At 35.8% G+C, this 13,093-nt stretch overlaps 1 pseudogene; it reads right to left on the reverse strand.

Annotated features, from left to right (window-relative positions):
- Positions 1-13,093, reverse strand: part of LOC117400006 (probable phospholipid-transporting ATPase IIB) — a 151,784-nt pseudogene that overhangs the window by 28,861 nt on the left and 109,830 nt on the right.

Raw genomic sequence — 13,093 nt, forward strand, 5'->3', positions numbered from 1 at the left:
CATAGCTCCTTATGAACAACCTTTTTTTGTTTTACATTATATTGAAAGAACAAAACCAAACTTAAAAAAGAGAATCTATCAAATGCACAGATTCCAATACATTGTTATATTAACTCTACTGTTCAGGGATCAGTGTCACAAACAGGAAATCCCTTCTTTAAAAAAAAAAAAAAGTATCCCCTTCTGTTGACAAATTAATCTGCTAATACGTACTTTGTAGTAATAGGATGACCAATTCAAATGGTTAAAGTAACGTGGAATGACTACAAACGATACTGCAAACTAGTCATGCTCCCTGTGTATGAAAAACTTTGCATGCAAATGAAACAGAACACTGTTTCTTTTCTAGTGATTTTTCCTTCCAAGTCTAATTTATAACCAAAACTAGATTTTAGTTTTCCCTTTAAAGGTAACCCTCCATTTTCTGTTCTCTCCAACTATCTCAGACCTGTCAACTCTCCCTTATTTGCTGTGACTACCATTTTTTGGACACTTCTCCTGGTCAACTCCAGAGAAAAGATGTTATACGATAATTACTGTTAAACCTCTTTATGTCAGCAATTCTACTGCAATCCCTGTCTGTACCTGTGGCGGGCATGCATTCAATGCGCGAGGCAAGCTCACATACTTGACCATCTACGATGGCATCATGTGCGATAAGCCCTCCCGGTAAAAAAATAAAATGAAAATATTGATGCAAATTTCAAGCTTCTTGCAGAACAACATATTCTCACATAATTCTAAGCAATGTTGGAAAACGGCATACTTTCTGTAAACATGTTCTCAGACTCACAAATTTCACAGCATTCTGCAGGAAAGTCTAAAAGTCTGCAAATAAAAATAGAGAAAAGGCGATTCTACTACAATTACAGCATCAATATTGCATTAGAATTTCAAATTGATTGATAACGTGTTTATATAGAGCAGTAGTGTATTCATTTAAAATAGAAGATAGTTGACAATTAAATGTTACTGACAGTGGTATAATTGATCCGCCACATATGTGCAGTGCAATGAATAACACTGCAATACCACATTGTTGTGTATTTAGGTCAATGTGCAGTACCAAACTCAGCTTTTAGATTTGTTGCGAGATTAAAGAAAATACACCAACTGTGTATGCTTTGCTGTCATGCAAAATCAACTACAGTGGACCTGTTTATAATGTACTAGCTGAAGCACCCGGCGTTGCCCGGGGAAATTCAATATTTCAATATTTCATGCATGACAAATTGGGGAACGGTAGCCTTATGGTTTCCTAGAAGTTACCGATAAGTTGAGATCTGCTGCTGAGTGACAGACAGGAGATCAAGACGACGGTTGAAGTTGATATGCCCCGCAGGCAAACAGGATTTATTTACATATCAAGTCAACACACTGAACAGCTTACGTGACACTACCAGCAATGGCAGCGCACAGAGCACATACAACACAGTGCACGAAAACTTTGGTAGGATCTACAATATCTGAACTAATCTTTTCTGTTCAATAATAAACTAACGTTGCTGAAGAGGTTGATCATGGCAGATAAACGGCTAGGGTGGATATGCGACGAATTACTGTCATTGAATCTTCAGCTGCTCTGCGTGTAAATGCTAACTCTAAAAGTATTATGTACAGTGTCATGCCAAATTTTGCATTATTTTGAGATGTGTTTTGATATTTTAAAAGTACACCTCATTTATAATACTGAAAGTTCACATTTTAAATACACATTAATAATAGCTTAAGTAATGAACCACTGACGCATGCGCATATTATTTATTTAGCCTCCTGTATCTCAAAATAATGCAAAACCGATGGCCTATGGTGCTTATGCAGCATGCAAATAGAGTTTGGTACCTAAACACCAATCAACAGAATAAAATGGTTAAATAATACTTTAGTGTGTGGTGTTTGCTTACGAGACCAACCATGACTGGTATGTATAGGGTTTGTTGTACATTAATATAAAATAAATCTGATTATACTGTGTTTGTATTTATAGCAGTATTAGCAATAAAAAGTATGTCTCTGCGAGCGTACGTGAATTTTTTTTTTAATCACACGATATCGCAATATGGAAATTATTATCGATATCGATATCATATTAAAATATCGATATTTATGGTTCTGACTGCAACTTTTATTGAAGGGGAACTACTGAGCAGAAACTGATCACACAAACAAAAGATGAAGTTAGAACAAAGACCAAAAAATGTGAGAATTTATGCAGTATGTGCTACCCCTTGAGAGTTTACAGTCATATACCGGACAGTTCTTTCTATGTTATAGCTATTTTTTCATATTTTGCTGAGAACTAGATTTATTAGAACATACAGTATCAATAGATCCTACAGATAAGGTAATGTTAGACTATTAGCATATATCTAAGTCCAATACTTAAAATCCATAAAAATGCTGTACTTAAGTTTATTAATGGGTTTTCTTTCTGCCTGACCAGCACACACAAAAACACTTAACCCCTGAGAAAATCTCATTGTGTATTTTATCTGTACTTTATATATTGACCTTCTGTGCCCCAGTGCTTATGCAGTACTGCTTTTTCATCTCTCAGACTTGAAATAGCCCCCTTCTGTCATACATAGAAGGCTTCCTAAAAAGAAAGCTCATAATTGAATCATTCTAGTGTTCGGCTGACTGCTCCATTTGATTGAAACAAGTTGCAAGAGATTTAGGAACATCCTTCCCACTGAAGACAATAAGGACTTCAGAAAATATGATGCAATCTGGATGGGAGATGTGCTCTGTGTAATTCAAATTGGCTTCTTACGAATGCAACAGTTTGAGAAAAAAAGGTTGTACTCATTTATGGATGTCCACAAAGTCCTGAAATATACTTTCTTAGAAAGGGAAAAAATACCCTTTGAATACCTATGCAGATCACATTTTACTTCTAATAAAACAGCTAGTCATTTAACCTGGAGACTTGTGCCTGCATACCCCATTTTTATGGTATGACAGTATTCATTTTTGTTTTATACTAAACTTAATTACCTCAAGAGAACAGTTCCATCAAATACTACGAAAGTCTATTCCCAGACAACTTCTTAATGCAAATATGGAGCATATGGACTTTTAGCAAGACCCCCCACCTCCCCCCACCCAAAAAAAAAGAAAAAAAAAGAAAAACCTTGTTAAATAAAGACTTGATTATATGGGAAAAAGTATTTGTCAATTTTAAAGAAAATCTATTGGTTATTTATTCTTCTCAGGTCCCAAAGGTCATGACTGTGATGGTTTATGTCATTGACAATGATTCTCTCTTTCCAAGTACATTGACAAAACAGCATGATTAGTTGTGCCTGAATAAGCACTTGCTGTTAAATGAGTCAAACACCTTGGCTTGAAGAGAGCATTTACTCTTTTATACCTCATATTGTATACCTCTTACTTTATAGCACAGTAATGACTGCACTTCTTAAAAGCAGTATTTGTCCACCAAATAATAATACTCGTCTCAAAAATAGCACAAATTTCCTTGTCTGCATAGAAAGGTTTCAATTCCCAAGTGATACACTCCATGCTTTTCTTTTTTTTTTCTCAGATATTGAAAACATCTCAAATGGTAAAGGGCCCATTACAGCCTCTAGATAATAAATAGCTAGTTTATGAGAATAAGCAGTCATTAAAAGCCATGGCCGATCATTCCCCTCTGACCACACAGGACCAAAGGTCCTCAAAGGGCCCTGTTCACAGCATTCCCTTGGATCACCCAGTCTTATGACCTTTGCACTTAGGTGGTCTACCCACTTAATCTCTTTTTATTATTGTTCATTACATTAAGTCAGCATTGTCTTTCTGCAGCTGGAAATTGATGATTTTTTTTTACTCAATGGTCATACACTTATGACAATTGAGCAGTGACATGGTTATGATTCTGTCAATGAGCTGACTGTCCCAGAGGCACAAGCTTGATGTGAAGGGCTGTTGCAATGCTGCTTCAACAGCTGCTGCTGGTGGTAGTGGTGGTGGCAGTGGCAGTGAAAACTTTTCACTCTCTCAGAGAAAATTAAATATTGATCACCTGTGCTGAGAAACAATAAGCAAGATAAAGAATGGGCATTAAAAAATGAAATAAATTTTTTTAAAGTATTTATCAGCTTTAACTCAAGCAGGGTTAAGGAACCTTAAATCCTTTAGAAACCTCAGGGCTGCGTCTCCAGGGTTGTAATCACAATTGGTGTGGTTGCAACAAAAGACATTTCTAAAATAAACAAGATCATTGTCCGCACAGGCATCTAAAGCAAAGGGACTGAAGGTGCCCTTCCCTTATCTCTTACCTTCAGGATTTCTTTTTTAGTTATTGGTTATAGATCTGTCTGGTAGACTAATATTAAAGTAAATGTTTTGATTTGTTTTTAGTAAATATCAACAGAATATTACTAATAAGACAAATAGTTTATTAGAGAACGAAAGACATCTACAAAACGTTCAGATGTTGAAAAGTTCATTATTATTTTAAAAGCAGCCACACATTTGACAGGTCCTTGCTTTTTAAAAAATGTAATACTAACAAATAAACCTTGTATTTGTTTAGCAGTTTCTAAAAGAGAGCTTGTTATCAGAGTTGGTCTGTGCAGAGGGAATAAAAAAAGATTATTTTTTAACTCAAAAGACTAAACAGTGTTAACCCAACTCCACTGGTTCCATTAATCATGCATGTGGGACTGCTTCGTGTGAAAATGTGACTATGACTCAACCCTGTTTCTGTACTAAATGCAATTAACCTAGTCTCTTATTAAACATTAACAAAGCATTAATTTATGCACCTCTGAGTTTGGGGGATTGTTTTTTTTTTCTGTGTGTACAGAGGTTATTGCTGAAAGCGAGAGAAACATTTGTATTATGCCTAAAGGTTGTAAAGAATCATGCAATCCTTCTAATACCGGTCAAAATTACAGCAACTAAAATACAAAAAATACATGGCATTCCAGTAAACTCTATTAAAAGATAATGCTGCTTATTAACCAAACACCCTGTGTTAGGTCACCAAGAAAGGTTAGCAGAAAAAATATCAATTGAGCCATTTTCCTAAATAAAGCCCCAGGGTGCAATTTTCAGAGTACTTTATTCAATAAAAAATGCTTTCAAAATGGTGCTCTGGTGATTGGGAAAGCTGGCATCATCTGTCAAGCTAACTGCAGGAAATTTCATTGAAGTAAATAATGAACCATTTACATTATTTTCCTTAGGCCTCAGTGATCCACAAATATCTATTCAATACAGCGGTTTAAACAAATTATGATAGAGACCTCCCCAACTATGACCTTTTGTGACCTCCTTTAACTGATACTTATTGTACTCTTTTTTGGGGGGCTTCTGATAACACAATGTTTACATTAACTGGTCACAAGGCAGTACATTTCTTACAGTAAGAGATCAGCCCTGCTCATAAAATCCACTGCTATAGGATTAAACATAAAGTAAAGCATGCCGCATGTTTTGATCCATGGCTTAGAGATGTTATCTTACCACTTAGGAAATGAATAAACAGCATTATAAGTTATCTCAATTACAGCTATAAATCTAGAAAAAAAAGATGATAAAGTAAACTAACCTGACCTCATTTATTTGACATTTAGTGTATTGCCATGGCCAAAGAATGTTTGTATTACATGATCGAATAACACACATAAAAAACAAAAACAAAAAAAACATCTATTAATCATATTCTATGGAACAAAATTCCATGGCATTCAGCTTTATTTCTCATGAACATTTAAAATTGAAGAACTTGAAAGCCCTCAACTTTATAAGAGAAAACAGCAAACTTGCATAGACACTCTTACCAGATTAAATGGAAGGTGTCTAAGTTAGAAAATTTGACCAACAAAAAAAACTCAACACAGCAATGTTGCTTTTATAAATTCACTATCATCTTTAGATTTAAGCAGCTTGAGAATTATTAACGGTACCACATTTGTCTTCAGCAGTATTCATTTTGAATTCATTAAATACTGCATAAATACAAGTTTCAATAAACTGATGCATACCTACATTGATACATGAAGGATAACATAGTCTAAAGTAAGATCAATTTCATGAAAAGCCTTTGGATATATCATTGACCCTCATTAGATGGCTTAAAAGAAGAAAATATGTTAAACAACAACAAACAAAAAAATAGTGTACATAATTTTTACAAAACCTAAAACATAATATTCATTTCCTCAAGCAGTATCAAAAGAGGTGTTCAGATTTGAAATGGTATTTCACCAAGTAAAACACTACTCATCTGAGCGAACTGAAAAAACGTCTAATAACATGAACATCATTTAACAATGGAATATGTGTAGTGAAACTGGCTGAAAAAATAACCAGTTACAGTGAAGCCCAAAGATCACCTCGTTTATGATCAAATTCTCTGTTCTACAATCAAACTAATGTTTTTGATTTAAATGAATGGCTATTGTGGTAGCGGCTCCTGACTTTAATAAGTGGGGTGGCTAAATATATATATGTGATGTAATTTGTAGAAAAAATATTTTTACAGTCCATGGAAGATTTTTTAAAACACTGTAACCCACAGAAATCCACTGGGAAGATGAAGAGCCGGTTTGAAAAACCAGACACCGAATACTCGCAGTCAACCATTTCGTTTTTTCGTACCATGAGCAATTAAAAAGGCAATTTTGTTTTGGTCCTCCCTGTTGAAGAAGGTCCAAATTAGGCCTTGAATGACCTTTATTGTTATTTTTTATTCTTATTTTTTCCTCAATTGAAACCGAGGAGAATGGCGTATGAATTAAACAAATCTACAACGTACTGTATGGAAATCGAAACCTAAGTGGGTAGCCACATGTGACCCATAACCTGCCTGGCAACAGGTACATCAAGATTAAATCTAATTATGAGTGGTAGAGGCTAGCCGCAAACTTGCATCTTGTAGCCAGACAGAGGGTGATTGCAGGTTGAAGACACACAGAATCCCACCCGTTTTGAGGCCAATAGCAATACAGTAGACCTTGGAAAGCATGACGTAAGGTAAGCTTTCTTTTACTTTTACAAAATTACACGTAGGCTTAGCCTCCATAGCCTCTTATGACAAGCCGACACTGTGTACAGAAAACCTGTAGGGAGCATGATGGGGATGCACTATGGTGTTCTTTGCTAAACACTCCCGAGTAAAAGTTGAGAAATGTTTTTTATAACCAATTTCCCAATAAAGAATGGTATTAGTTAAAACACTGTAGTTTACCAGGTTTTTCCTCCACAGTGGAAGACCATTATGTTTAGTATTGCTTTTTAATTTTTTATGCACTGAATTCCATATAACACTGTATTAACACTGTAGTCTTCTAACAAGCAGTGTTCCAGTACCAAAAGGCATTCTTCAGGAAGCACACACTGACCTCATCTGGGCTGGAGGCTTGATAGGTGCGGTTCTGGTCACTGAAATCCTGGTCTGCCTCTCAGTCTCTCCATTGACCCCAGCGCGAGATTCATACACCGGAGTTACATTATGACACAGAGCGATGGCCTTCACAACCTCATGAATGTGGCTGGGATTTGCGGGATTTGTGCAACTGTGACTGCATCCACTGGACTGGCTGGTCCCCTAAGACACGCAACAAAAAAACACCACCTATCAAATAATAATAATAATAATAATAATAATAATAATAATAATAATAATAATAATAATAATAATAATAATAATAATAATGTCTTTAAACTAAAAAGCCAATGTATACTCATCTTCTACCCTGTATAAGAATACAATGAAAGAAAATTGTTATTTTATATCAAACTAAATTGAACTCAACTCAAATATTTATAAAACTAAACTACAATAATATGCTTTTAGTTTCGTAACTCTTAAGCAAACCCACTAGCTTAAAAAATAATACGCACAGATGCTACATGGAAATGTATGTTTTTTTATGATAGGGGTTTCTTTGTACCCATTATTGGCTTCTTAACAATAAATGTAATTGACATTATATAAATCAATGCTGGTACACTACACATAAATACAACTCAACATATTTTTTGTTTTAATTGACTAGATTTGGAATTTGGAAAGCTTGAGCTTCTTTTCTGCCCCCATCCTCCCGTCGCAGGATATTCATAATACAGTATATGGCAGAACAGAGGCATGAATGACACCTATAAGTGTCATTCATGTCATAGTTGAAACCTTTTTTTGCCCTCATAACAACCATCAATTAAGCCATGTGGTGTCTGGTAGGCACCACACTGACCCAGCTGTATTTGACAGAATTTATCTGCTCCACTGAAGCAAATCAGTTTTGATTATTAACCTCCTACCCGAGGAAAGGCCCTTTAAGGTTAGGATGTGAAATGACAACCTTCCCTGATCCCACCAGTGCTATCAAACACTTTACTGTTAACTTCAGACTAACTCCATCACAATCCTCCTTTTGAAAGCCGCCTCTTATTCTTTTTTTTCCCCGTTCCCCTCTGACTGGGTGTATGACCCACTGAACCGTGAACATTCTGCCCATCAAATTACAGTGCTGTCTAATAAAAGGTTTAACTTTTCGGCTCATCTGGTTCAGCCTTTCAGCCACTGCTTTAAGCCTCCTGCATTTGCATTCTACAAACACTGATGTCATTACAGCATCAAATAAATTAAGCCGATTTACTCTTCTGAATTATGTTATGTTTATTGATGCTTGTATAATTTAATTTCACACAAATTCCATTAAAGATTATTCCCTCTGTCACGAAATGCTTCCAGTGGGGAAATATAATCAGTTTATAATAGATTTGTGTGTTGCATTATAGTGGACCTACTCGACTATTGTCATCTTAATAATAAAAGAGCACACAAACAAGGGGATAAAATCAATGGCACATAAGAACCACAGTCAAACTGTACTAAGTTACTGGCAGTTTTCATTACCAGAGATTAAATACAAGACACCGACAGATGGTTTTAGCTTCAAAACAACTGTTGGATGTTTGCTGAGTCTCGACAATGTGGCTCCTTTTATCTTGTTCTCCATTTAACAAAGCAGAATGGCCGAGGCTTAACCCTAAGTGTCATAATTAGACCAACGGTTAAACAAAAATAAAATAATCGAGAAAGCTTTAAGGAAAAATTCTCTACGGCACAAACGGATTAGATTCAAAATTTAGTAACTTAAACTGGAAACACACATGCTAGGACAAGCCAGCTTATTTTTTTTCTGACAAACAATAAGACCCCATTTCAGCCTCAGTATTAACACATTCTATGATATTGTATGTACCAACAGTTAATAGTAAATAAACATTTTGTTTTCCTGATCATTTGAACACACACCTCAGACAACTTCAGTTATCACATGGAAAATGAATTTAAACAAAATACGTTTTTAAAAATTATTAAAACAGAAACTAACAGTCCAGCAATTCCATATGGCAAATATTTATCAGCCAGAGACTGACAGTGGCCAAGATTTGTTTGTGTGTTTGAGGACAACATGAACAGTGACAAGATTACATCTGATGAAGGTCACACTCATGTAAAAGAACAGTGTGATATTTTACCTGCAGAATACAAGCTTTGTTAAGTGTATCCCCTAAAAACCAATAGGTTGCTTTGGGTCGAGCACACCGTACATTTAATAAGATCATGCGTTTTCTTAGGTTTATTTAATATTAATAATAATAATAATAATAATAATAATAATAATAATAATAATAATAATACTAATACCTTTCTTTACATTAGCAATTCACATTTTTGTTAAATAAACTGAACATTCCAACAGTATTAAAACACTGATAATTTTAATTATACTGGCAACAGAGAAAAATCAACTATTTTCTTGCTCTTGTACTACATGTGATCACTCTGATGAAGAACTAAAATGCATACATTCAGCCGCATACATTTAGTTTCTTGGTCTAGGCAATTTGTCTCTTTCTCAATTTGCTTGTGTTAAATTTACATTTAATCTGTTCACTTAAGCAGTACATAAAAGCTTTATATGAGGAGCTATAGTGGTACAAAGTGACTACTGTAATAGAGATCAATGCTTTACCTGCGCATATGATTGTGTGATATGGCTCTGGATTTCATCCATTGTGTCTGTCCCACAGGACACTGTGCCCCTGGTGGAGGCGCTTGAATACCATCTCATTTTGTGTTAGAGTGCCTGTAATTAACAAAAGAATAAAGAAGTAGGTAAATTAAGCCAGACCCAATGTCCCTGCTGAAAGTTACTTTGTTCGGAAATAATTCATCTTTTTTTTTGTGTTTTTTTTTTCACAATTAACCTTTTAAAGCACCTTTTCTAAAGCTACTGTTATGAGTTATTGGTTATTCAAATACATTCCTTAAGGATCAAGCAAGTTTGACCATTTTCACTTATGCATACTTGCTTCTTAGGTCTATATTTGTTTGTGTTACTATCAAAATGAAATTATGTCTTGCTCTCATTCTTTATGGTGCTTTGATGCAAGATATATGGAATTAAAACAGAGCTCAAAGGAAGCCGTTCCGTTCCCTAAAACGGAATAATTAAACACAGTGCAAAGTGGGGGGTGTGAGGAGGACATTCATTTGTAAGGAAAAAGTCCTACAGGCATCATTCCCTGGGTGGCAACAGCTGTGACTCGCAACAGACCTCTGAAGAATTCTGAAAAGCAGATGTAAGCTTTCTGCTGAAATTATGACCTGAGCATTCTTTTAATGTTTGTGAGGTAACTGTAATGCACTGGTTAGAGTTTAGGATTTGGGATCAGGAGTTCCTAGGCTACACACTCCAAGCTTAGCAACTGACATAATGTGTGTCCTGAGGCAAGTCACTTAATCTCCTTGTATCCTGAGTCAATCCTGAGTAAAACAACTTCTAAAATATAAAATAATAAACACATGCCATGCTTTCTAATCAAATTAATTTACTAACCACTGATGTTTATCGGTGTATCATTCAGAGTTGGGAAGGAAGGTAGCGCAAATCAGGCATCCCTTTTAAAATATTACAATCTATTGTTTTTAGCAAATCACCTTGAAATGAGGCCTTGGCCTCAATGGATTTCCCTGCCAATACTATAAACAGGTGCATAAATTAAATATACATTCAGTGACATTAACTATATTCTCTGCTTCAATAGTAATAGAGTACACACTTAATAGCATTTAGCTTTCTAAATGTGCTCAGTTTTTAGAGTATGGCAAGGCATTCAAGGGTAAACAGCTTCAAATTACATTAGAAAACGGATCGGAGATTTCCTTTAACCTGATTGGTCAATACAAGGTCCTTAATCGCTCCTAAAGGACCTTTAACCCTTTCAGAACCAAGCATTAAGTGAGATTTGACTCTTTTCCTATAAAAATTCACTAAAAATCATTTTTTACAGTAGCATCTTGGAAATGGTGTCATTTTTTCAGAACACTTTTTTTTCAAAACATTATAAAGTACTTCAGAAACCATACAAACTTTTTGCTTTTTTTTTTTTAAACATAATATATTTTTTATTATTATTATATTTTTTTAAATGTAAAGTATTTTTTATAATGTATTCTGCTTAGAGATACGTATTAAAACGTGTTATTCTATGACCCTAGGGACCTTACAATACTTCCTGGAAGTTTTCTCAGTGGCAGTCCAATTTTCTCTGCTGCAGTCCAATCATAAGTGAGCAGAGGCAGGACATAAACAGTTGATGGTCTTGAGTAGGTTTAACCAATGCGATACTCAAAGATCTGGCCTGTGTTATGCAGGTGTCCAATCATGAGAGAGCCGATGCGGGACATACACCATTGAAGGTATTCTCTGTTTCAGTTGAAGGTCTTGTGAGTTTAACCAATGGGAAAGTCAAAGATCTGTCCTGGTTTTGTAGCTGTCCAATCATTAGTGAGCAGAGGTGGGACATAAATATGCTAGGTTGCGCGGTGTAAGAATAGCTGAATTTCGCACGGTATTGCTAATATTATACAGACCGTTATTGAGAATTATATTGAGAATTTCGAAGTAATACTTAGAATTGCCAGCAGACAATGGAGACATTGTAGTCGATTTGGTTAAGAAAACTTTCTCCGAACAACTGGAGATTGGTAAAAAAAAGGGAGGTATACACCACAAATATCCAAAGTGACACATGAAGGGACTCGCCACTTCCAACATTCAAATTATGAAAAGGTATCCGTGGCTTACCGGTAGCTGTCAATTAAAAAATATTATACTGGTAGAACTGTATTTTGTTGAGTACAGAAAAGGTGATTATGGAACAGCACTGGCTACAGCAATCTACGATGTCTATCGAAGTCAGCACCAAAAACATGTTGAAGTCCCAGTTACTTGCAAGCCACTGTAACACTCAGACTTTTGGACAAACCTGGATTGATGTTCAACTAGATGAGCAGAAGTATAGGGATACAATACATTACAACGAGCAAGTAAGAAAAAATCATGAGGTTCTCAAAAAGCTTGATTGATTATGTTGTTTACCTTGGCAAGCAAGAACTGGCATTCAGAGGGCACGATGAAGGCACCAATTCCTCAAATAGAGGTAAATATGTGGAATTACTTTCGCTGATTTCTGACTATTACAGCATATTAAGCAATCACTTGTCAATAGCCACAGTATTCTCGGGTACCTCTAACAAGATTTAGAACGAATAAAAGCAGTACAGGAAGCCAAGTATGTAGCTGTAATGATAGATTAAACAACCGATGATGGAAACGCAGTTCAGCTGTCTTTGGCTCGGGACATTTAATGGCACGAGGAGAGTCTTACCAGATGGTTAGGGTTAGGGTTAGCCTTGTCCAGCACAATCAAATGAATAGTTATGGTTTACAGGTACTGACAAATGACAGCAATATAAAAGGAAACCTGATTTACTAGTTCACTGGATGGCACTGGCCCTTAAACCTAAACAGACAATTTGCTGATCTAACCTGTGTTAAATACTGTATGTCTATTGGGTAAGTAAAACTCAAGAGCTGCTCCTGGTCACAGAACCTTAACATATTGTAGCGATCTTGGTTCCCGCAGGCAGGCGCATCACACAGGGCGAGGCAATCCACACACAGGCGGAGGGCGGCAGTGAACCCGGGACCTCTCGCACTAAAGCATAGCGCCGATACCGCTGTACAAAAGAGCTGGCTCCCTTGCAAGGAGTGTATATCGG

Source organism: Acipenser ruthenus, chromosome 4 (genome assembly GCF_902713425.1).
Source record: "Acipenser ruthenus chromosome 4, fAciRut3.2 maternal haplotype, whole genome shotgun sequence".
In the NCBI taxonomy this organism is placed as follows: Eukaryota; Metazoa; Chordata; class Actinopteri; order Acipenseriformes; family Acipenseridae; genus Acipenser; species Acipenser ruthenus.